The sequence below is a fragment of the Podarcis bocagei genome (assembly GCF_964188305.1).
Source record: "Podarcis bocagei genome assembly, chromosome: 10".
NCBI lineage: Eukaryota > Metazoa > Chordata > Lepidosauria > Squamata > Lacertidae > Podarcis > Podarcis bocagei.
The window spans coordinates 70,084,266-70,109,808 of record NC_138135.1 but is presented as its reverse complement, the minus strand read 5'-3'; the positions used below and the strand labels follow the sequence as shown (position 1 = coordinate 70,109,808).

General features: G+C 41.7%; 1 protein-coding gene across 2 annotated transcripts in view; it reads right to left on the bottom strand.

The window, feature by feature from the left end:
* The window catches only part of LOC308596606 (uncharacterized protein), a gene marked incomplete at its 3' end in the record, with an annotated part of 240,918 nt that overhangs the window by 149,254 nt on the left and 66,121 nt on the right, over positions 1 to 25,543 (bottom strand). The gene's annotated exons all lie outside the window — the stretch shown is intronic.

The window sequence follows — 25,543 nt, the reverse complement described above, 5'->3', positions numbered from 1 at the left end:
AAAACTTAACCGGCGGAAAAGATTTTTTTGAAAAAATCCCGAAGCCCCGGGGTCACAATTTCAGCATAAATCTGACTTTTGGCAATTCACTCAAAAATGGTGTCAAAAGCTTGAAAATGCTCTCCTTAAAGGTTTGGCAGTCAAAACAGAAGGCTTTTTATCACAGGACAAGAAATCAGCCCTCGAAAACTTAACCGGCGGAAAAGATTTTTTCGAAAAAACCCCTAAGCCCCGGGGTCACAATTTCAGCAAAAATCTGAATTTTGGAAATTCACTCAAAAATGGTGCCAGAAGGTTGCAAATGCTCCCCTGAAAGCTTTGGCGATGGAAATAGAAGGCTTTTTATCACAGGACAAGAAATCAGTCCTCGAAAACTTAACCGGCGGAAAAGATTTTTTTGAAAAAAATCCCTAAGCCCCGGGGTCACAATTTCAGCAAAAATCTGACTTTTGGCAATTCATTCAAAAATGGTGCCAACCGGTTGCAAATGCTCCCCTGAAAGCTTTGGCGATGGAAACAGAAGGCTTTTTATCACAGGACAAGAAATCAGCCCTCAACAACTTAAGCGGCAGAAAAGTTTTTTTTGAAAAAATCCGTAAGCCCCGGGGTCACAATTTCAGCAAAAATCTGACTTTTGGCAATTCATTCAAAAATGGTGCCAGACGGTTGCAAATGATCCCCTGAAAGCTTTGGCGATGGAAACAGAAGGCTTTTAATCACAGGAGAAGAAATCAGCCCTCAACAACTTAACTGGCGGAAAAGATTTTTTTGAAAAAATCCCTAAGCCCCGGGGTCACAATTTCAGCAAAAATCTGACCATTGGCAATTCACTCAAAAATGGTGCCAAAAGCTTGAAGATGCTCTCTATAAAGGTTTGGTAGTCTTTACAGAAGGCTTTTTATCGCAGTAGAAGAAATCAGCCCTCGAAAACTTAACCGGCGGAAAAGATTTTTTTGAAAAAATCCCTAAGTCCCGGGGTCACAATTTCAGCAAAAATCTGACTTTTGGCAATTCACGCAAAAATGGTGCCAACCTGTTGCAAATGCTCCCCTGAAATGTTTGGCGATGGAAACAGAAGGCTTTTTAACACAGGACAAGAAATCAGCCCTCGAAAACTTAACCGGCGGAAAAGATTTTTTCGAAAAAACCCCTAAGCCCCGGGGTCACAATTTCAGCAAAAATCTGACTTTTCGCAATTCACTCAAAAATGGTGCCAAAAGCTTGAAAATGCTCCCCTGAAAGCTTTGGCGATGGAAACAGAAGGCTTTTTATCACAGGACAAGAAATCAGCCCTCAACAACTTAACCGGCGGAAAAGATTTTTTTGAAAAAATCCCTAAGCCCCGGGGTCACAATTTCAGCAAAAATCTGACTTTTGGCAATTCATTCAAAAATGGTGCCAGACGGTTGCAAATGCTCCCCTGAAAGCTTTGGCGATGGAAACAGAAGGCTTTTTATCACAGGACAAGAAATCAGCCCTCGACAACTTAACCGGCGGAAAAGATTTTTTTGAAAAAATCCCTAAGCCCCGGGGTCACAATTTCAGCAGAAATCTGACTTTTGGCAATTCACTCAAAAATGGTGCCAAAAGCTTGAAAATGCTCTCCTTAAAGATTTGGCAGTCAAAACAGAAGGCTTTTTATCACAGGACTAGAAATCAGCCCTCGAAAACTTAACCGGCGGAAAAGATTTTTTTGAAAAAATCCCGAAGCCCCGGGGTCACAATTTCAGCATAAATCTGACTTTTGGCAATTCACTCAAAAATGGTGTCAAAAGCTTGAAAATGCTCTCCTTAAAGGTTTGGCAGTCAAAACAGAAGGCTTTTTATCACAGGACAAGAAATCAGCCCTCGAAAACTTAACCGGCGGAAAAGATTTTTTCGAAAAAACCCCTAAGCCCCGGGGTCACAATTTCAGCAAAAATCTGAATTTTGGAAATTCACTCAAAAATGGTGCCAGAAGGTTGCAAATGCTCCCCTGAAAGCTTTGGCGATGGAAATAGAAGGCTTTTTATCACAGGACAAGAAATCAGTCCTCGAAAACTTAACCGGCGGAAAAGATTTTTTTGAAAAAAATCCCTAAGCCCCGGGGTCACAATTTCAGCAAAAATCTGACTTTTGGCAATTCATTCAAAAATGGTGCCAACCGGTTGCAAATGCTCCCCTGAAAGCTTTGGCGATGGAAACAGAAGGCTTTTTATCACAGGACAAGAAATCAGCCCTCAACAACTTAAGCGGCAGAAAAGATTTTTTTGAAAAAATCCCTAAGCCCCGGGGTCACAATTTCAGCAAAAATCTGACTTTTGGCAATTCATTCAAAAATGGTGCCAGACGGTTGCAAATGATCCCCTGAAAGCTTTGGCGATGGAAACAGAAGGCTTTTAATCACAGGACAAGAAATCAGCCCTCAACAACTTAACTGGCGGAAAAGATGTTTTTGAAAAAATCCCTAAGCCCCGGGGTCACAATTTCAGCAAAAATCTGACCATTGGCAATTCACTCAAAAATGGTGCCAAAAGCTTGAAGATGCTCTCTATAAAGGTTTGGTAGTCTTTACAGAAGGCTTTTTATCGCAGTAGAAGAAATCAGCCCTCGAAAACTTAACCGGCGGAAAAGATTTCTTTGAAAAAATCCCTAAGCCCCGGGGTCACAATTTCAGCAAAAATCTGACACCTGGCAATTCACTCAGAAATGGTGCAAACCGTTTGCAAATGCTCCCCTGAAAGGTTTGGCGATGGAAACAGAAGGCTTTTTATCACAGGACAAGAAATCAGCCCTCAACAACTTAACCGGCGGAAAAGATTTTTTTGAAAAAATCCCTAAGGCCCGGGGTCACAATTTCAGCAAAAATCTGACTTTTGGCAATTCATTCAAAAATGGTGCCAGACGGTTGCAAATGATCCCCTGAAAGCTTTGGCGATGGAAACAGAAGGCTTTTTATCACAGGAGAAGAAATCAGCCCTCAACAACTTAACCGGCGGAAAAGATTTTTTTGAAAAAATCCCTAAGCCCCGGGGTCACAATTTCAGCAAAAATCTGACTTTTGGCAATTCATTCAAAAATGGTGCCAACCTGTTGCAAATGCTCCCCTGAAAGCTTTGGCGATGGAAACAGAAGGCTTTTTATCACAGGACAAGAAATCAGACCTCAACAACTTATCTGGCGGAAAAGATTTTTTTGAAAAAATCCCTAAGCCCCGGGGTCACAATTTCAGCAAAAATCTGACCTTTGGCAATGAACTAAAAAATGGTGCCAACCGGTTGCAAATGCTCCCCTGAAAGCTTTGGCGATGGAAACAGAAGGCTTTTTATCACAGGACAAGAAATCAGCCCTCAACAACTTAACTGGCGGAAAATATTTTTTCGAAAAAATCCCTAAGCCCCGGGGTCACAATTTCAGCAAAAATCTGAATTTTGGAAATTCACTCAAAAATGGTGCCAGAAGGTTGCAAATGCTCCCCTGAAAGCTTTGGCGATGGAAATAGAAGGCTTTTTATCACAGGACAAGAAATCAGTCCTCGAAAACTTAACCGGCGGAAAAGATTTTTTTGAAAAAATCCCTAAGCCCCGGGGTCACAATTTCAGCAAAAATCTGACTTTTGGCAATTCATTCAAAAATGGTGCCAACCGGTTGCAAATGCTCCCCTGAAAGCTTTGGCGATGGAAACAGAAGGCTTTTTATCACAGGACAAGAAATCAGCCCTCAACAACTTAAGCGGCAGAAAATATTTCTTTGAAAAAATCCCTAAGCCCCGGGGTCACAATTTCAGCAAAAATCTGACCTTTGGCAATGAACTAAAAAATGGTGCCAACCGGTTGCAAATGCTCCCCTGAAAGCTTTGGCGATGGAAACAGAAGGCTTTTTATCACAGGACAAGAAATCAGCCCTCAACAACTTAACTGGCGGAAAAGATTTTTTTGAAAAAATCCCTAAGCCCCGGGGTCACAATTTCAGCAAAAATCTGACTTTTGGCAATTCACTCAAAAATGGTGCCAGAAGGTTGCAAATGATCCCCTGAAAGCTTTGGCGATGGAAACAGAATCCTTTTTATCACAGGAGAAGAAATCAGCCCTCGAAAACTTAACCGGCAGAAACGATTTTTTTGAAAAAATCCCTAAGCCCCGGGGTCACAATTTCAGCAAAAATCTGACTTTTAGCAATTCACTCAAAAATGGTGCCAACCGGTTGCAAATGCTCCCCTAAAAGCTTTGGCGATGGAAACAGAAGGCTTTTTCTCACAGGACAAGAACTCAGCCCTCAACAACTTAACCGGCGGAAAAGATTTTTTTGAAAAAATCCCTAAGCCCTGGGGTCACAATTTCAGCAAAAATCTGACTTTTGGCAATTCATTCAAAAATGGTGCCAGACGGTTGCAAATGATCTCCTGAAAGCTTTGGCGATGGAAACAGAAGGCTTTTTATCACAGGAGAAGAAATCAGCCCTCAACAACTTAACCGGCGGAAAAGATTTTTTTGAAAAAATCCCTAAGCCCCGGGGTCACAATTTCAGCAAAAATCTGACTTTTGGCAATTCACTCAAAAATGGTGCCAGACGGTTGCAAATGATCCCCTGAAAGCTTTGGCGATGGAAACAGAAGGCTTTTTATCACAGGAGAAGAAATCAGCCCTCAACAACTTAACCGGCGGAAAAGATTTTTTTTGAAAAAATCCCTAAGCCCCGGGGTCACAATTTCAGCAAAAATCTGACTTTTGGCAATTCACTCAAAAATGCTGCCAAAAGCTTGAAAATGCTCTCCTTAAAGGTTTGGCAGTCAAAACAGAAGGCTTTTTATCACAGGACAAGAAATCAGCCCTCAACAACTTAACCGGCGGAAAAGATTTTTTTGAAAAAATCCCTAAGCCCCGGGGTCACACTTTCAGCAAAAATCTGACTTTTAGCAATTCACTCAAAAATGGTGGCAGACGGTTGCAAATGATCCCCTGAAAGCTTTGGCGATGGAAACAGAAGGCTTTTTACCACAGGACAAGAAATCAGCCCTCAACAACTTAACTGGCGGAAAATATTTTTTTGAAAAAATCCCTAAGCCCCGGGGTCACAATTTCAGCAAAAATCTGACCATTGGCAATTCACTCAAAAATGGTGCCAAAAGCTTGAAGATGCTCTCTATAAAGGTTTGGTAGTCTTTACAGAAGGCTTTTTATCGCAGTAGAAAAAATCAGCCCTCGAAAACTTAACCGGCGGAAAAGATTTTTTTGAAAAAATCCATAAGTCCCGGGGTCACAATTTCAGGAAAAAATCTGACACCTGGCAATTCACTCAAAAATGGTGCAAACCTGTTGCAAATGCTCCCCTGAAAGGTTTGGCGATGGAAATAGAAGACTTTTTAACACAGGACAAGAAATCAGCCCTCGAAAACTTAACCGGCGGAAAAGATTTTTTCGAAAAAACCCCTAAGCCCCGGGGTCACAATTTCAGCAAAAATCTGACTTTTGGCAATTCATTAAAAAATGGTGCCAGAAGGTTGCAAATGCTCCCCTGAAAGCTTTGGCGATGGAAACAGAAGGCTTTTTATCACAGAACAAGAAATCAGCCCTCAACAACTTAAGCGGCAGAAAATATTTCTTTGAAAAAATCCCTAAGCCCCGGGGTCACAATTTCAGCAAAAATCTGACCTTTGGCAATGAACTAAAAAATGGTGCCAACCGGTTGCAAATGCTCCCCTGAAAGCTTTGGCGATGGAAATAGAAGGCTTTTTATCACAGGACAAGAAATCAGTCCTCGAAAACTTAACCGGCGGAAAAGATTTTTTTGAAAAAAATCCCTAAGCCCCGGGGTCACAATTTCAGCAAAAATCTGACTTTTGGCAATTCACTCAAAAATGGTGCCAACCGGTTGCAAATGCTCCCCTGAAAGCTTTGGCGATGGAAACAGAAGGCTTTTTCTCACAGGAGAAGAAATCAGCCCTCAACAACTTAACGGGCGGAAAGGATTTTTTTGAAAAAATCCCTAAGCCCCGGGGTCACAATTTCAGCAAAAATCTGACTTTTGGCAATTCATTCAAAAATGGTGCCAGACGGTTGCAAATGATCCCCTGAAAGCTTTGGCGATGGAAACAGAAGGCTTTTTATCACAGGACAAGAAATCAGCCCTCAACAACTTATCCGGCGGAAAAGATTTTTTTGAAAAAATCCCTAAGCCCCGGGGTCACAATTTCAGCAAAAATCTGACCTTTGGCAATGAACTAAAAAATGGTGCCAACCGGTTGCAAATGCTCCCCTGAAAGCTTTGGCGATGGAAACAGAAGGCTTTTTATCACAGGACAAGAAATCAGCCCTCAACAACTTAACTGGCGGAAAATATTTTTTCGAAAAAATCCCTAAGCCCCGGGGTCACAATTTCAGCAAAAATCTGAATTTTGGAAATTCACTCAAAAATGGTGCCAGAAGGTTGCAAATGCTCCCCTGAAAGCTTTGGCGATGGAAATAGAAGGCTTTTTATCACAGGACAAGAAATCAGTCCTCGAAAACTTAACCGGCGGAAAAGATTTTTTTGAAAAAATCCCTAAGCCCCGGGGTCACAATTTCAGCAAAAATCTGACTTTTGGCAATTCATTCAAAAATGGTGCCAACCGGTTGCAAATGCTCCCCTGAAAGCTTTGGCGATGGAAACAGAAGGCTTTTTATCACAGGACAAGAAATCAGCCCTCAACAACTTAAGCGGCAGAAAATATTTCTTTGAAAAAATCCCTAAGCCCCGGGGTCACAATTTCAGCAAAAATCTGACCTTTGGCAATGAACTAATAAATGGTGCCAACCGGTTGCAAATGCTCCCCTGAAAGCTTTGGCGATGGAAACAGAAGGCTTTTTATCACAGGACAAGAAATCAGCCCTCAACAACTTAACTGGTGGAAAAGATTTTTTTGAAAAAATCCCTAAGCCCCGGGGTCACAATTTCAGCAAAAATCTGACTTTTGGCAATTCATTCAAAAATGGTGCCAGACGGTTGCAAATGATCCCTTGAAAGGTTTGGCGATGGAAACAGAAGGCTTTTAATCACAGGACAAGAAATCAGCCCTCAACAACTTAACTGGCGGAAAAGATTTTTTTGAAAAAATCCCTAAGCCCCGGGGTCACAATTTCAGCAAAAATCTGACTTTTGGCAATTCACTCAAAAATGGTGCCAGAAGGTTGCAAATCATCCCCTGAAAGCTTTGGCGATGGAAACAGAATCCTTTTTATCACAGGAGAAGAAATCAGCCCTCGAAAACTTAACCGGCGGAAACGATTTTTTTGAAAAAATCCCTAAGCCCCGGGGTCACAATTTCAGCAAAAATCTGACTTTTAGCAATTCACTCAAAAATGGTGCCAACCGGTTGCAAATGCTCCCCTAAAAGCTTTGGCGATGGAAACAGAAGGCTTTTTCTCACAGGAGAAGAAATCAGCCCTCAACAACTTAACCGGCGGAAAAGATTTTTTTGAAAAAATCCCTAAGCCCCGGGGTCACAATTTCAGCAAAAATCTGACTTTTGGCAATTCACTCAAAAATGCTGCCAAAAGCTTGAAAATGCTCTCCTTAAAGGTTTGGCAGTCAAAACAGAAGGCTTTTTATCACAGGACAAGAAATCAGCCCTCGAAAACTTAACCGGCGGAAAAGATTTTTTTGAAAAAATCCCTAAGCCCCGGGGTCACACTTTCAGCAAAAATCTGACTTTTAGCAATTCACTCAAAAATGGTGGCAGACGGTTGCAAATGATCCCCTGAAAGCTTTGGCGATGGAAACAGAAGGCTTTTTACCACAGGACAAGAAATCAGCCCTCAACAACTTAACTGGCGGAAAATATTTTTTCGAAAAAATCCCTAAGCCCCGGGGTCACAATTTCAGCAAAAATCTGACCATTGGCAATTCACTCAAAAATGGTGCCAAAAGCTTGAAGATGCTCTCTATAAAGGTTTGGTAGTCTTTACAGAAGGCTTTTTATCGCAGTAGAAAAAATCAGCCCTCGAAAACTTAACCGGCGGAAAAGATTTTTTTGAAAAAATCCATAAGTCCCGGGGTCACAATTTCAGGAAAAAATCTGACACCTGGCAATTCACTCAAAAATGGTGCAAACCTGTTGCAAATGCTCCCCTGAAAGGTTTGGCGATGGAAATAGAAGACTTTTTAACACAGGACAAGAAATCAGCCCTCGAAAACTTAACCGGCGGAAAAGATTTTTTCGAAAAAACCCCTAAGCCCCGGGGTCACAATTTCAGCAAAAATCTGACTTTTGGCAATTCATTAAAAAATGGTGCCAGAAGGTTGCAAATGCTCCCCTGAAAGCTTTGGCGATGGAAACAGAAGGCTTTTTATCACAGAACAAGAAATCAGCCCTCAACAACTTAAGCGGCAGAAAATATTTCTTTGAAAAAATCCCTAAGCCCCGGGGTCACAATTTCAGCAAAAATCTGACCTTTGGCAATGAACTAAAAAATGGTGCCAACCGGTTGCAAATGCTCCCCTGAAAGCTTTGGCGATGGAAACAGAAGGCTTTTTATCACAGGACAAGAAATCAGCCCTCAACAACTTAACTGGCGGAAAAGATTTTTTTGAAAAAATCCCTAAGCCCCGGGGTCACAATTTCAGCAAAAATCTGACTTTTGGCAATTCACTCAAAAATGGTGCCAGACGGTTGCAAATGATCCCCTGAAAGCTTTGGCGATGGAAACAGAAGGCTTTTTATCACAGGAGAAGAAATCAGCCCTCAACAACTTAACCGGCGGAAAAGATTTCTTTGAAAAAATCCCTAAGCCCCGGGGTCACAATTTCAGAAAAATCTGACTTTTGGCAATTCACTCAAAAATGCTGCCAAAAGCTTGAAAATGCTCTCCTTAAAGGTTTGGCAGTCAAAACAGAAGGCTTTTTATCACAGGACAAGAAATCAGCCCTCAACAACTTAACCGGTGGAAAAGATTTTTTTGAAAAAATCCCTAAGCCCCGGGGTCACAATTTCAGAAAAATCTGACTTTTGGCAATTCACTCAAAAATGGTGCCAAAAGCTTGAAGATGCTCTCTATAAAGTTTTGATAGTCTTAACAGAAGGCTATTTATCGCAGTAGAAGAAATCAGCCCTCGAAAACTTAACCGGCGGAAAAGATTTTTTTGAAAAAATCCCTACGCCCCGGGGTCACAATTTCAGCAAAAATCTGACTTTTGGCAATTCACTCAAAAATGGTGCCAAAAGCTTGAAAATGCTCTCCTTAAAGATTTGGCAGTCAAAACAGAAGGCTTTTTATCACAGGACTAGAAATCAGCCCTCGAAAACTTAACCGGCGGAAAAGATTTTTTTGAAAAAATCCCGAAGCCCCGGGGTCACAATTTCAGCATAAATCTGACTTTTGGCAATTCACTCAAAAATGGTGTCAAAAGCTTGAAAATGCTCTCCTTAAAGGTTTGGCAGTCAAAACAGAAGGCTTTTTATCACAGGACAAGAAATCAGCCCTCGAAAACTTAACCGGCGGAAAAGATTTTTTCGAAAAAACCCCTAAGCCCCGGGGTCACAATTTCAGCAAAAATCTGAATTTTGGAAATTCACTCAAAAATGGTGCCAGAAGGTTGCAAATGCTCCCCTGAAAGCTTTGGCGATGGAAACAGAAGGCTTTTTATCACAGGACAAGAAATCAGTCCTCGAAAACTTAACCGGCGGAAAAGATTTTTTTGAAAAAATCCCTAAGCCCCGGGGTCACAATTTCAGCAAAAATCTGACTTTTGGCAATTCATTCAAAAATGGTGCCAACCGGTTGCAAATGCTCCCCTGAAAGCTTTGGCGATGGAAACAGAAGGCTTTTTATCACAGGACAAGAAATCAGCCCTCAACAACTTAAGCGGCAGAAAAGATTTTTTTGAAAAAATCCCTAAGCCCCGGGGTCACAATTTCAGCAAAAATCTGACTTTTGGCAATTCATTCAAAAATGGTGCCAGACGGTTGCAAATGATCCCCTGAAAGCTTTGGCGATGGAAACAGAAGGCTTTTAATCACAGGACAAGAAATCAGCCCTCAACAACTTAACTGGCGGAAAAGATTTTTTTGAAAAAATCCCTAAGCCCCGGGGTCACAATTTCAGCAAAAATCTGACCATTGGCAATTCACTCAAAAATGGTGCCAAAAGCTTGAAGATGCTCTCTATAAAGGTTTGGTAGTCTTTACAGAAGGCTTTTTATCGCAGTAGAAGAAATCAGCCCTCGAAAACTTAACCGGCGGAAAAGATTTTTTTGAAAAAATCCCTAAGTCCTGGGGTCACAATTTCAGCAAAAATCTGACACCTGGCAATTCACTCAGAAATGGTGCAAACCGTTTGCAAATGCTCCCCTGAAAGGTTTGGCGATGGAAACAGAAGGCTTTTTATCACAGGACAAGAAATCAGCCCTCAACAACTTAACCGGCGGAAAAGATTTTTTTGAAAAAATCCCGAAGCCCCGGGGTCACAATTTCAGCAAAAATCTGACTTTTGGCAATTCATTCAAAAATGGTGCCAGACGGTTGCAAATGATCCCCTGAAAGCTTTGGCGATGGAAACAGAAGGCTTTTTATCACAGGAGAAGAAATCAGCCCTCAACAACTTAACCGGCGGAAAAGATTTTTTTGAAAAAATCCCTAAGCCCCGGGGTCACAATTTCAGCAAAAATCTGACTTTTGGCAATTCATTCAAAAATGGTGCCAACCGGTTGCAAATGCTCCCCTGAAAGCTTTGGCGATGGAAACAGAAGGCTTTTTATCACAGGACAAGAAATCAGCCCTCAACAACTTATCCGGCGGAAAAGATTTTTTTGAAAAAATCCCTAAGCCCCGGGGTCACAATTTCAGCAAAAATCTGACCTTTGGCAATGAACTAAAAAATGGTGCCAACCGGTTGCAAATGCTCCCCTGAAAGCTTTGGCGATGGAAACAGAAGGCTTTTTATCACAGGACAAGAAATCAGCCCTCAACAACTTAACTGGCGGAAAATATTTTTTCGAAAAAATCCCTAAGCCCCGGGGTCACAATTTCAGCAAAAATCTGAATTTTGGAAATTCACTCAAAAATGGTGCCAGAAGGTTGCAAATGCTCCCCTGAAAGCTTTGGCGATGGAAATAGAAGGCTTTTTATCACAGGACAAGAAATCAGTCCTCGAAAACTTAACCGGCGGAAAAGATTTTTTTGAAAAAATCCCTAAGCCCCGGGGTCACAATTTCAGCAAAAATCTGACTTTTGGCAATTCATTCAAAAATGGTGCCAACCGGTTGCAAATGCTCCCCTGAAAGCTTTGGCGATGGAAACAGAAGGCTTTTTATCACAGGACAAGAAATCAGCCCTCAACAACTTAAGCGGCAGAAAATATTTCTTTGAAAAAATCCCTAAGCCCCGGGGTCACAATTTCAGCAAAAATCTGACCTTTGGCAATGAACTAAAAAATGGTGCCAACCGGTTGCAAATGCTCCCCTGAAAGCTTTGGCGATGGAAACAGAAGGCTTTTTATCACAGGACAAGAAATCAGCCCTCAACAACTTATCCGGCGGAAAAGATTTTTTTGAAAAAATCCCTAAGCCCCGGGGTCACAATTTCAGCAAAAATCTGACCTTTGGCAATGAACTAAAAAATGGTGCCAACCGGTTGCAAATGCTCCCCTGAAAGCTTTGGCGATGGAAACAGAAGGCTTTTTATCACAGGACAAGAAATCAGCCCTCAACAACTTAACTGGTGGAAAATATTTTTTCGAAAAAATCCCTAAGCCCCGGGGTCACAATTTCAGCAAAAATCTGAATTTTGGAAATTCACTCAAAAATGGTGCCAGAAGGTTGCAAATGCTCCCCTAAAAGCTTTGGCGATGGAAATAGAAGGCTTTTTATCACAGGACAAGAAATCAGTCCTCGAAAACTTAACCGGCGGAAAAGATTTTTTTGAAAAAATCCCTAAGCCCCGGGGTCACAATTTCAGCAAAAATCTGACTTTTGGCAATTCATTCAAAAATGGTGCCAACCGGTTGCAAATGCTCCCCTGAAAGCTTTGGCGATGGAAACAGAAGGCTTTTTATCACAGGACAAGAAATCAGCCCTCAACAACTTAAGCGGCAGAAAATATTTCTTTGAAAAAATCCCTAAGCCCCGGGGTCACAATTTCAGCAAAAATCTGACCTTTGGCAATGAACTAAAAAATGGTGCCAACCGGTTGCAAATGCTCCCCTGAAAGCTTTGGCGATGGAAACAGAAGGCTTTTTATCACAGGACAAGAAATCAGCCCTCAACAACTTAACTGGTGGAAAAGATTTTTTTGAAAAAATCCCTAAGCCCCGGGGTCACAATTTCAGCAAAAATCTGACTTTTGGCAATTCATTCAAAAATGGTGCCAGACGGTTGCAAATGATCCCTTGAAAGCTTTGGCGATGGAAACAGAAGGCTTTTAATCACAGGACAAGAAATCAGCCCTCAACAACTTAACTGGCGGAAAAGATTTTTTTGAAAAAATCCCTAAGCCCCGGGGTCACAATTTCAGCAAAAATCTGACTTTTGGCAATTCACTCAAAAATGGTGCCAGAAGGTTGCAAATGACCCCCTGAAAGCTTTGGCGATGGAAACAGAATCCTTTTTATCACAGGAGAAGAAATCAGCCCTCGAAAACTTAACCGGCGGAAACGATTTTTTTGAAAAAATCCCTAAGCCCCGGGGTCACAATTTCAGCAAAAATCTGACTTTTAGCAATTCACTCAAAAATGGTGCCAACCGGTTGCAAATGCTCCCCTAAAAGCTTTGGCGATGGAAACAGAAGGCTTTTTCTCACAGGACAAGAACTCAGCCCTCAACAACTTAACCGGCGGAAAAGATTTTTTTGAAAAAATCCCTAAGCCCTGGGGTCACAATTTCAGCAAAAATCTGACTTTTGGCAATTCATTCAAAAATGGTGCCAGACGGTTGCAAATGATCTCCTGAAAGCTTTGGCGATGGAAACAGAAGGCTTTTTATCACAGGAGAAGAAATCAGCCCTCAACAACTTAACCGGCGGAAAAGATTTTTTTGAAAAAATCCCTAAGCCCCGGGGTCACAATTTCAGCAAAAATCTGACTTTTGGCAATTCACTCAAAAATGGTGCCAGACGGTTGCAAATGATCCCCTGAAAGCTTTGGCGATGGAAACAGAAGGCTTTTTATCACAGGAGAAGAAATCAGCCCTCAACAACTTAACCGGCGGAAAAGATTTTTTTGAAAAAATCCCTAAGCCCCGGGGTCACAATTTCAGCAAAAATCTGACTTTTGGCAGTTCACTCAAAAATGCTGCCAAAAGCTTGAAAATGCTCTCCTTAAAGGTTTGGCAGTCAAAACAGAAGGCTTTTTATCACAGGACAAGAAATCAGCCCTCAACAACTTAACCGGCGGAAAAGATTTTTTTGAAAAAATCCCTAAGCCCCGGGGTCACACTTTCAGCAAAAATCTGACTTTTAGCAATTCACTCAAAAATGGTGGCAGACGGTTGCAAATGATCCCCTGAAAGCTTTGGCGATGGAAACAGAAGGCTTTTTACCACAGGACAAGAAATCAGCCCTCAACAACTTAACTGGCGGAAAATATTTTTTCGAAAAAATCCCTAAGCCCCGGGGTCACAATTTCAGCAAAAATCTGACCATTGGCAATTCACTCAAAAATGGTGCCAAAAGCTTGAAGATGCTCTCTATAAAGGTTTGGTAGTCTTTACAGAAGGCTTTTTATCGCAGTAGAAAAAATCAGCCCTCGAAAACTTAACCGGCGGAAAAGATTTTTTTGAAAAAATCCATAAGTCCCGGGGTCACAATTTCAGGAAAAAATCTGACACCTGGCAATTCACTCAAAAATGGTGCAAACCTGTTGCAAATGCTCCCCTGAAAGGTTTGGCGATGGAAATAGAAGACTTTTTAACACAGGACAAGAAATCAGCCCTCAAAAACTTAACCGGCGGAAAAGATTTTTTTGAAAAAACCCCTAAGCCCCGGGGTCACAATTTCAGCAAAAATCTGACTTTTGGCAATTCATTAAAAAATGGTGCCAGAAGGTTGCAAATGCTCCCCTGAAAGCTTTGGCGATGGAAACAGAAGGCTTTTTATCACAGAACAAGAAATCAGCCCTCAACAACTTAAGCGGCAGAAAATATTTCTTTGAAAAAATCCCTAAGCCCCGGGGTCACAATTTCAGCAAAAATCTGACCTTTGGCAATGAACTAAAAAATGGTGCCAACCGGTTGGAAATGCTCCCCTGAAAGCTTTGGCGATGGAAACAGAAGGCTTTTTATCACAGGACAAGAAATCAGCCCTCAACAACTTAACTGGTGGAAAAGATTTTTTTGAAAAAAATCCCTAAGCCCCGGGGTCACAATTTCAGCAAAAATCTGACTTTTGGCAATTCATTCAAAAATGGTGCCAGACGGTTGCAAATGATCCCCTGAAAGCTTTGGCGATGGAAACAGAAGGCTTTTTATCACAGGAGAAGAAATCAGCCCTCAACAACTTAACCGGCGGAAAAGATTTCTTTGAAAAAATCCCTAAGCCCCGGGGTCACAATTTCAGAAAAATCTGACTTTTGGCAATTCACTCAAAAATGCTGCCAAAAGCTTGAAAATGCTCTCCTTAAAGGTTTGGCAGTCAAAACAGAAGGCTTTTTATCACAGGACAAGAAATCAGCCCTCAACAACTTAACCGGCGGAAAAGATTTTTTTGAAAAAATCCCTAAGCCCCGGGGTCACAATTTCAGCAAAAATCTGACTTTTGGCAATTCACTCAAAAATGGTGCCAGAAGGTTGCAAATGATCCCCTGAAAGCTTTGCCGATGGAAACAGAATTCTTTTTATCACAGGAGAAGAAATCAGCCCTCGAAAACTTAACCGGCGGAAAAGATTTCTTTGAAAAAATCCCTAAGCCCCGGGGTCACAATTTCAGCAAAAATCTGACCTTTGGCAATGAACTAAAAAATGGTGCCAAATGGTTGCAAATGCTCCCCTGAAAGCTTTGGCGATGGAAACAGAAGGCTTTTTATCACAGGACAAGAAATCAGCCCTCAACAACTTAACTGGTGGAAAAGATTTTTTTGAAAAAATCCCTAAGCCCCGGGGTCACAATTTCAGCAAAAATCTGACTTTTGGCAATTCATTCAAAAATGGTGCCAGACGGTTGCAAATGATCCCCTGAAAGCTTTGGCGATGGAAACAGAAGGCTTTTAATCACAGGACAAGAAATCAGCCCTCAACAACTTAACTGGCGGAAAAGATTTTTTTGAAAAAATCCCTAAGCCCCGGGGTCACAATTTCAGCAAAAATCTGACTTTTGGCAATTCACTCAAAAATGGTGCCAGAAGGTTGCAAATGATCCCCTGAAAGCTTTGGCGATGGAAACAGAATCCTTTTTATCACAGGAGAAGAAATCAGCCCTCGAAAACTTAACCGGCGGAAACGATTTTTTTGAAAAAATCCCTAAGCCCCGGGGTCACAATTTCAGCAAAAATCTGACTTTTAGCAATTCACTCAAAAGTGGTGCCAACTGGTTGCAAATGCTCCCCTAAAAGCTTTGGCGATGGAAACAGAAGGCTTTTTATCACAGAACAAGAAATCAGCCCTCAACAACTTAAGCGGCAGAAAATATTTCTTTGAAAAAATCCCTAAGCCCCGGGGTCACAATTTCAGCAAAAATCTGACCTTTGGCAATGAACTAAAAAATGGTGCCAACCGGTTGCAAATGCTCCCCTGAAAGCTTTGGCGATGGAAACAGAAGGCTTTTTATCACAGGACAAGAAATCAGCCCTCAACAACTTAACTGGTGGAAAAGATTTTTTTGAAAAAATCCCTAAGCCCCGGGGTCACAATTTCAGCAAAAATCTGACTTTTGGCAATTCATTCAAAAATGGTGCCAGACGGTTGCAAATGATCCCCTGAAAGCTTTGGCGATGGAAACAGAAGGCTTTTAATCACAGGACAAGAAATCAGCCCTCAACAACTTAACTGGCGGAAAAGATTTTTTTGAAAAAACCCCTAAGCCCCGGGGTCACAATTTCAGCAAAAATCTGACTTTTGGCAATTCAGTAAAAAATGGTGCCAGAAAATTGCAAATGCTCCCCTGAAAGCTTTGGCGATGGAAACAGAAGGCTTTTTATCACAGAACAAGAAATCAGCCCTCAACAACTTAAGCGGCAGAAAATATTTCTTTGAAAAAATCCCTAAGCCCCGGGGTCACAATTTCAGCAAAAATCTGACCTTTGGCAATGAACTAAAAAATCGTGCCAACCGGTTGCAAATGCTCCCCTGAAAGCTTTGGCGATGGAAACAGAAGGCTTTTTATCACAGGACAAGAAATCAGCCCTCAACAACTTAACTGGTGGAAAAGATTTTTTTGAAAAAATCCCTAAGCCCCGGGGTCACAATTTCAGCAAAAATCTGACTTTTGGCAATTCACTCAAAAATGGTGCCAGACGGTTGCAAATGATCCCCTGAAAGCTTTGGCGATGGAAACAGAAGGCTTTTTATCACAGGAGAAGAAATCAGCCCTCAACAACTTAACCGGCGGAAAAGATTTTTTTGAAAAAATCCCTAAGCCCCGGGGTCACAATTTCAGAAAAATCTGACTTTTGGCAATTCACTCAAAAATGCTGCCAAAAGCTTGAAAATGCTCTCCTTAAAGGTTTGGCAGTCAAAACAGAAGGCTTTTTATCACAGGACAAGAAATCAGCCCTCAACAACTTAACCGGCGGAAAAGATTTTTTTGAAAAAATCCCTAAGCCCCGGGGTCACAATTTCAGCAAAAATCTGACTTTTGGCAATTCACTCAAAAATGGTGCCAGAAGGTTGCAAATGATCCCCTGAAAGCTTTGCCGATGGAAACAGAATTCTTTTTATCACAGGAGAAGAAATCAGCCCTCGAAAACTTAACCGGCGGAAAAGATTTCTTTGAAAAAATCCCTAAGCCCCGGGGTCACAATTTCAGCAAAAATCTGACCTTTGGCAATTCACTCAAAAATGGTGCCAAATGGTTGCAAATGCTCCCCTGAAAGCTTTGGCGATGGAAACAGAAGGCTTTTTATCACAGGACAAGAAATCAGCCCTCAACAACTTAACTGGTGGAAAAGATTTTTTTGAAAAAATCCCTAAGCCCCGGGGTCACAATTTCAGCAAAAATCTGACTTTTGGCAATTCATTCAAAAATGGTGCCAGACGGTTGCAAATGATCCCCTGAAAGCTTTGGCGATGGAAACAGAAGGCTTTTAATCACAGGACAAGAAATCAGCCCTCAACAACTTAACTGGCGGAAAAGATTTTTTTGAAAAAATCCCTAAGCCCCGGGGTCACAATTTCAGCAAAAATCTGACTTTTGGCAATTCACTCAAAAATGGTGCCAGAAGGTTGCAAATGATCCCCTGAAAGCTTTGGCGATGGAAACAGAATCCTTTTTATCACAGGAGAAGAAATCAGCCCTCGAAAACTTAACCGGCGGAAACGATTTTTTTGAAAAAATCCCTAAGCCCCGGGGTCACAATTTCAGCAAAAATCTGACTTTTAGCAATTCACTCAAAAGTGGTGCCAACTGGTTGCAAATGCTCCCCTAAAAGCTTTGGCGATGGAAACAGAAGGCTTTTTCTCACAGGACAAGAACTCAGCCCTCAACAACTTAACCGGCGGAAAAGATTTTTTTGGAAAAATCCCTAAGCCCCGGGGTCACAATTTCAGCAAAAATCTGACTTTTGGCAATTCATTCAAAAATGGTGCCAGACGGTTGCAAATGATCCCCTGAAAGCTTTGGCGATGGAAACAGAAGGCTTTTTATCACAGGAGAAGAAATCAGCCCTCAACAACTTAACTGGCGGAAAAGATTTTTTTGAAAAAACCCCTAAGCCCCGGGGTCACAATTTCAGCAAAAATCTGACTTTTGGCAATTCATTCAAAAATGGTGCCAGACGGTTGCAAATGATCCCCTGAAAGCTTTGGCGATGGAAACAGAAGGCTTTTAATCACAGGACAAGAAATCAGCCCTCAACAACTTAACTGGCGGAAAAGATTTTTTTGAAAAAACCCCTAAGCCCCGGGGTCACAATTTCAGCAAAAATCTGACTTTTGGCAATTCAGTAAAAAATGGTGCCAGAAGGTTGCAAATGCTCCCCTGAAAGCTTTGGCGATGGAAACAGAAGGCTTTTTATCACAGAACAAGAAATCAGCCCTCAACAACTTAAGCGGCAGAAAATATTTCTTTGAAAAAATCCCTAAGCCCCGGGGTCACAATTTCAGCAAAAATCTGACCTTTGGCAATGAACTAAAAAATGGTGCCAACCGGTTGCAAATGCTCCCCTGAAAGCTTTGGCGATGGAAACAGAAGGCTTTTTATCACAGGACAAGAAATCAGCCCTCAACAACTTAACTGGTGGAAAAGATTTTTTTGAAAAAATCCCTAAGCCCCGGGGTCACAATTTCAGCAAAAATCTGACTTTTGGCAATTCATTCAAAAATGGTGCCAGACGGTTGCAAATGCTCCCCTGAAAGCTTTGGCGATGGAAACAGAAGGCTTTTAATCACAGGACAAGAAATCAGCCCTCAACAACTTAACTGGCGGAAAAGATTTTTTTGAAAAAATCCCTAAGCCCCGGGGTCACAATTTCAGCAAAAATCTGACTTTTGGCAATTCACTCAAAAATGGTGCCAGAAGGTTGCAAATGATCCCCTGAAAGCTTTGGCGATGGAAACAGAATCCTTTTTATCACAGGAGAAGAAATCAGCCCTCGAAAACTTAACCGGCGGAAACGATTTTTTTGAAAAAATCCCTAAGCCCCGGGGTCACAATTTCAGCAAAAATCTGACTTTTAGCAATTCATTCAAAAATGGTGCCAACCGGTTGCAAATGCTCCCCTAAAAGCTTTGGCGATGGAAACAGAAGGCTTTTTCTCACAGGACAAGAACTCAGCCCTCAACAACTTAACCGGCGGAAAAGATTTTTTTGAAAAAATCCCTAAGCCCCGGGGTCACCATTTCAGCAAAAATCTGACTTTTGGCAATTCCTTCAAAAATGGTGCCAGACGGTTGCAAATGCTCCCCTGAAAGCTTTGGCGATGGAAACAGAAGGCTTTTTATCACAGGAGAAGAAATCAGCCCTCAACAACTTAACCGGCGGAAAAGATTTTTTTGAAAAAATCCCTAAGCCCCGGGGTCACAATTTCAGCAAAAATCTGACTTTTGGCAATTCACTCAAAAATGCTGCCAAAAGCTTGAAAATGCTCTCCTTAAAGGTTTGGCAGTCAAAACAGAAGGCTTTTTATCACAGGACAAGAAATCAGCCCTCAACAACTTAACCGGCGGAAAAGATTTTTTTGAAAAAATCCCTAAGCCCCGGGGTCACAATTTCAGCAAAAATCTGACTTTTGGCAATTCACTCAAAAATGGTGCCAGAAGGTTGCAAATGATCCCCTGAAAGCTTTGGCGATGGAAACAGAATCCTTTTTATCACAGGAGAAGAAATCAGCCCTCGAAAACTTAAACGGCGGAAAAGATTTTTTTGAAAAAATCCCTAAGACCCGGGGTCACACTTTCAGCAAAAATCTGACTTTTAGCAATTCACTCAAAAATGGTGGCAGACGGTTGCAAATGATCCCCTGAAAGCTTTGGCGATGGAAACAGAAGGCTTTTTACCACAGGACAAGAAATCAGCCCTCAACAACTTAACTGGCGGAAAATATTTTTTCGAAAAAATCCCTAAGCCCCGGGGTCACAATTTCAGCAAAAATCTGACCATTGGCAATTCACTCAAAAATGGTGCCAAAAGCTTGAAGATGCTCTCTATAAACGTTTGGTAGTCTTTACAGAAGGCTTTTTATCGCAGTAGAAAAAATCAGCCCTCGAAAACTTAACCGGCGGAAACGATTTTTTTGAAAAAATCCCTAAGTCCCGGGGTCACAATTTCAGCAAAAATCTGACTTTTAGCAATTCACTCAAAAATGGTGCCAGAAGCTTGAAAATGCTCTCCTTAAAGGTTTGGCAGTCAAAACAGAAGGCTTTTTATCACAGGACAAGAAATCAGCCCTCGAAAACGTAACCGGCGGAAAAGATTTTTTCGAAAAAACCCCTAAGCCCCCGGGGTCACAATTTCAGCAAAAATCTGACTTTTGGCAATTCACTCAAAAATGGTGCCAAAAGCTTGAAAATGCTCTCCTTAAAGGTTTGGCAGTCAATACAGAAGGCTTTTTACCACAGGACAAGAAATCAGCCCTCAACAACTTAACTGGCGGAAAATATTTTTTCGAAAAAATCCCTAAGCCCCGGGGTCACAATTTCAGCAAAAATCTGACTTTTGGCAATTCACTCAAAAATGGTGCCAGAAGGTTGCAAATGATCCCCTGAAAGCTTTGGCGATGGAAACAGAATCCTTTTTATCACAGGAGAAGAAATCAGCCCTCGAAAACTTAACCGGCGGAAACGATTTTTTTGAAAAAATCCCTAAGCCCCGGGGTCACAATTTCAGCAAAAATCTGACTTTTAGCAATTCACTCAAAAGTGGTGCCAACCGGTTGCAAATGCTCCCCTAAAAGCTTTGGCGATGGAAACAGAAGGCTTTTTCTCACAGGACAAGAACTCAGCCCTCAACAACTTAACCGGCGGAAAAGATTTTTTTGAAAAAATCCCTAAGCCCCGGGGTCACAATTTCAGCAAAAATCTGACTTTTGGCAATTCATTCAAAAATGGTGCCAGACGGTTGCAAATGATCCCCTGAAAGCTTTGGCGATGGAAACAGAAGGCTTTTTATCACAGGAGAAGAAATCAGCCCTCAACAACTTAACCGGCGGAAAAGATTTTTTTGAAAAAATCCCTAAGGCCCGGGGTCACAATTTCAGCAAAAATCTGACTTTTGGCAATTCATTCAAAAATGGTGCCAGACGGTTGCAAATGATCCCCTGAAAGCTTTGGCGATGGAAACAGAAGGCTTTTAATCACAGGACAAGAAATCAGCCCTCAACAACTTAACTGGCGGAAAATATTTTTTTGAAAAAACCCCTAAGCCCCGGGGTCACAATTTCAGCAAAAATCTGACTTTTGGCAATTCAGTAAAAAATGGTGCCAGAAGGTTGCAAATGCTCCCCTGAAAGCTTTGGCGATGGAAATAGAAGACTTTTTAACACAGGACAAGAAATCAGCCCTCGAAAACTTAACCGGCGGAAAAGATTTTTTCGAAAAAACCCCTAAGCCCCGGGGTCACAATTTCAGCAAAAATCTGACTTTTGGCAATTCAGTAAAAAATGGTGCCAGAAGGTTGCAAATGCTCCCCTGAAAGCTTTGGCGATGGAAACAGAAGGCTTTTTATCACAGAACAAGAAATCAGCCCTCGAAAATGTAACCGGCGGAAAAGATTTTTTCGAAAAAACCCCTAAGCCCCGGGGTCACAATTTCAGCAAAAATCTGACTTTTGGCAATTCATTCAAAAATGGTGCCAGACGGTTGCAAATGCTCCCCTGAAAGCTTTGGCGATGGAAACAGAAGGCTTTTAATCACAGGACAAGAAATCAGCCCTCAACAACTTAACTGGCGGAAAAGATTTTTTTGAAAAAATCCCTAAGCCCCGGGGTCACAATTTCAGCAAAAATCTGACTTTTGGCAATTCACTCAAAAATGGTGCCAGAAGGTTGCAAATGATCCCCTGAAAGCTTTGGCGATGGAAACAGAATCCTTTTCATCACAGGAGAAGAAATCAGCCCTCGAAAACTTAACCGGCGGAAACGATTTTTTTGAAAAAATCCCTAAGCCCCGGGGTCACAATTTCAGCAAAAATCTGACTTTTGGCAATTCATTCAAAAATGGTGCCAGACGGTTGCAAATGATCCCCTGAAAGCTTTGGCGATGGAAACAGAAGGCTTTTTATCACAGGAGAAGAAATCAGCCCTCAACAACTTAACCGGCGGAAAAGATTTTTTTGAAAAAATCCCTAAGCCCCGGGGTCACAATTTCAGCAAAAATCTGACTTTTGGCAATTCATTCAAAAATGGTGCCAGACGGTTGCAAATGATCCCCTGAAAGCTTTGGCGATGGAAACAGAAGGCTTTTAATCACAGGACAAGAAATCAGCCCTCAACAACTTAACTGGCGGAAAAGATTTTTTTGAAAAAACCCCTAAGCCCCGGGGTCACAATTTCAGCAAAAATCTGACTTTTGGCAATTCAGTAAAAAATGGTGCCAGAAGGTTGCAAATGCTCCCCTGAAAGCTTTGGCGATGGAAACAGAAGGCTTTTTATCACAGAACAAGAAATCAGCCCTCAACAACTTAAGCGGCAGAAAATATTTCTTTGAAAAAATCCCTAAGCCCCGGGGTCACAATTTCAGCAAAAATCTGACCTTTGGCAATGAACTAAAAAATGGTGCCAACCGGTTGCAAATGCTCCCCTGAAAGCTTTGGCGATGGAAACAGAAGGCTTTTTATCACAGGACAAGAAATCAGCCCTCAACAACTTAACTGGTGGAAAAGATTTTTTTGAAAAAATCCCTAAGCCCCGGGGTCACAATTTCAGCAAAAATCTGACTTTTGGCAATTCATTCAAAAATGGTGCCAGACGGTTGCAAATGCTCCCCTGAAAGCTTTGGCGATGGAAACAGAAGGCTTTTAATCACAGGACAAGAAATCAGCCCTCAACAACTTAACTGGCGGAAAAGATTTTTTTGAAAAAATCCCTAAGCCCCGGGGTCACAATTTCAGCAAAAATCTGACTTTTGGCAATTCACTCAAAAATGGTGCCAGAAGGTTGCAAATGATCCCCTGAAAGCTTTGGCGATGGAAACAGAATCCTTTTTATCACAGGAGAAGAAATCAGCCCTCAACAACTTAACCGGCGGAAAAGATTTTTTTGAAAAAATCCCTATGCCCCGGGGTCACAATTTCAGCAAAAATCTGACTTTTGGCAATTCACTCAAAAATGGTGCCAGAAGCTTGAAAATGCTCTCCTTAAAGGTTTGGCAGTCAAAACAGAAGGCTTTTTATCACAGGACAAGAAATCAGCCCTCGAAAACGTAACCGGCGGAAAAGATTTTTTCGAAAAAAACCCCTAAGCCCCGGGGTCACAATTTCAGCAAAAATCTGACTTTTGGCAATTCACTCAAAAATGGTGCCAAAAGCTTGAAAATGCTCTCCTTAAAGGTTTGGCAGTCAAAACAGAAGGCTTTTTACCACAGGACAAGAAATCAGCCCTCAACAACTTAACTGGCGGAAAATATTTTTTCGAAAAAATCCCTAAGCCCCGGGGTCACAATTTCAGCAAAAATCTGACTTTTGGCAATTCACTCAAAAATGGTGCCAGAAGCTTGAAAATGCTCTCCTTAAAGGTTTGGCAGTCAAAACAGAAGGCTTTTTATCACAGGACAAGAAATCAGCCCTCAACAACTTAACTGGCGGAAAATATTTTTTCGAAAAAATTCCTAAGCCCCGGGGTCACAATTTCAGCAAAAATCTGACTTTTGGCAATTCACTCAAAAATGGTGCCAGAAGCTTGAAAATGCTCTCCTTAAAGGTTTGGCAGTCAAAACAGAAGGCTTTTTATCACAGGACAAGAAATCAGCCCTCGAAAACGTAACCGGCGGAAAAGATTTTTTCGAAAAAACCCCTAAGCCCCCGGGGTCACAATTTCAGCAAAAATCTGACTTTTGGCAATTCACTCAAAAATGGTGCCAAAAGCTTGAAAATGCTCTCCTTAAAGGTTTGGCAGTCAATACAGAAGGCTTTTTACCACAGGACAAGAAATCAGCCCTCAACAACTTAACTGGCGGAAAATATTTTTTCGAAAAAATCCCTAAGCCCCGGGGTCACAATTTCAGCAAAAATCTGACTTTTGGCAATTCACTCAAAAATGGTGCCAGAAGGTTGCAAATGATCCCCTGAAAGCTTTGGCGATGGAAACAGAATCCTTTTTATCACAGGAGAAGAAATCAGCCCTCGAAAACTTAACCGGCGGAAACGATTTTTTTGAAAAAATCCCTAAGCCCCGGGGTCACAATTTCAGCAAAAATCTGACTTTTAGCAATTCACTCAAAAGTGGTGCCAACCGGTTGCAAATGCTCCCCTAAAAGCTTTGGCGATGGAAACAGAAGGCTTTTTCTCACAGGACAAGAACTCAGCCCTCAACAACTTAACCGGCGGAAAAGATTTTTTTGAAAAAATCCCTAAGCCCCGGGGTCACAATTTCAGCAAAAATCTGACTTTTCGCAATTCATTCAAAAATGGTGCCAGACGGTTGCAAATGATCCCCTGAAAGCTTTGGCGATGGAAACAGAAGGCTTTTTATCACAGGAGAAGAAATCAGCCCTCAACAACTTAACCGGCGGAAAAGATTTTTTTGAAAAAATCCCTAAGGCCCGGGGTCACAATTTCAGCAAAAATCTGACTTTTGGCAATTCATTCAAAAATGGTGCCAGACGGTTGCAAATGATCCCCTGAAAGCTTTGGCGATGGAAACAGAAGGCTTTTAATCACAGGACAAGAAATCAGCCCTCAACAACTTAACTGGCGGAAAATATTTTTTTGAAAAAACCCCTAAGCCCCGGGGTCACAATTTCAGCAAAAATCTGACTTTTGGCAATTCAGTAAAAAATGGTGCCAGAAGGTTGCAAATGCTCCCCTGAAAGCTTTGGCGATGGAAATAGAAGACTTTTTAACACAGGACAAGAAATCAGCCCTCGAAAACTTAACCGGCGGAAAAGATTTTTTCGAAAAAACCCCTAAGCCCCGGGGTCACAATTTCAGCAAAAATCTGACTTTTGGCAATTCAGTAAAAAATGGTGCCAGAAGGTTGCAAATGCTCCCCTGAAAGCTTTGGCGATGGAAACAGAAGGCTTTTTATCACAGAACAAGAAATCAGCCCTCGAAAATGTAACCGGCGGAAAAGATTTTTTCGAAAAAACCCCTAAGCCCCGGGGTCACAATTTCAGCAAAAATCTGACTTTTGGCAATTCATTCAAAAATGGTGCCAGACGGTTGCAAATGCTCCCCTGAAAGCTTTGGCGATGGAAACAGAAGGCTTTTAATCACAGGACAAGAAATCAGCCCTCAACAACTTAACTGGCGGAAAAGATTTTTTTGAAAAAATCCCTAAGCCCCGGGGTCACAATTTCAGCAAAAATCTGACTTTTGGCAATTCACTCAAAAATGGTGCCAGAAGGTTGCAAATGATCCCCTGAAAGCTTTGGCGATGGAAACAGAATCCTTTTCATCACAGGAGAAGAAATCAGCCCTCGAAAACTTAACCGGCGGAAACGATTTTTTTGAAAAAATCCCTAAGCCCCGGGGTCACAATTTCAGGAAAAATCTGACTTTTAGCAATTCATTCAAAAATGGTGCCAACCGGTTGCAAATGCTCCCCTAAAAGCTTTGGCGATGGAAACAGAAGGCTTTTTCTCACAGGACAAGAACTCAGCCCTCAACAACTTAACCGGCGGAAAAGATTTTTTTGAAAAAATCCCTAAGCCCCGGGGTCACAATTTCAGCAAAAATCTGACTTTTGGCAATTCATTCAAAAATGGTGCCAGACGGTTGCAAATGCTCCCCTGAAAGCTTTGGCGATGGAAACAGAAGGCTTTTTATCACAGGAGAAGAAATCAGCCCTCAACAACT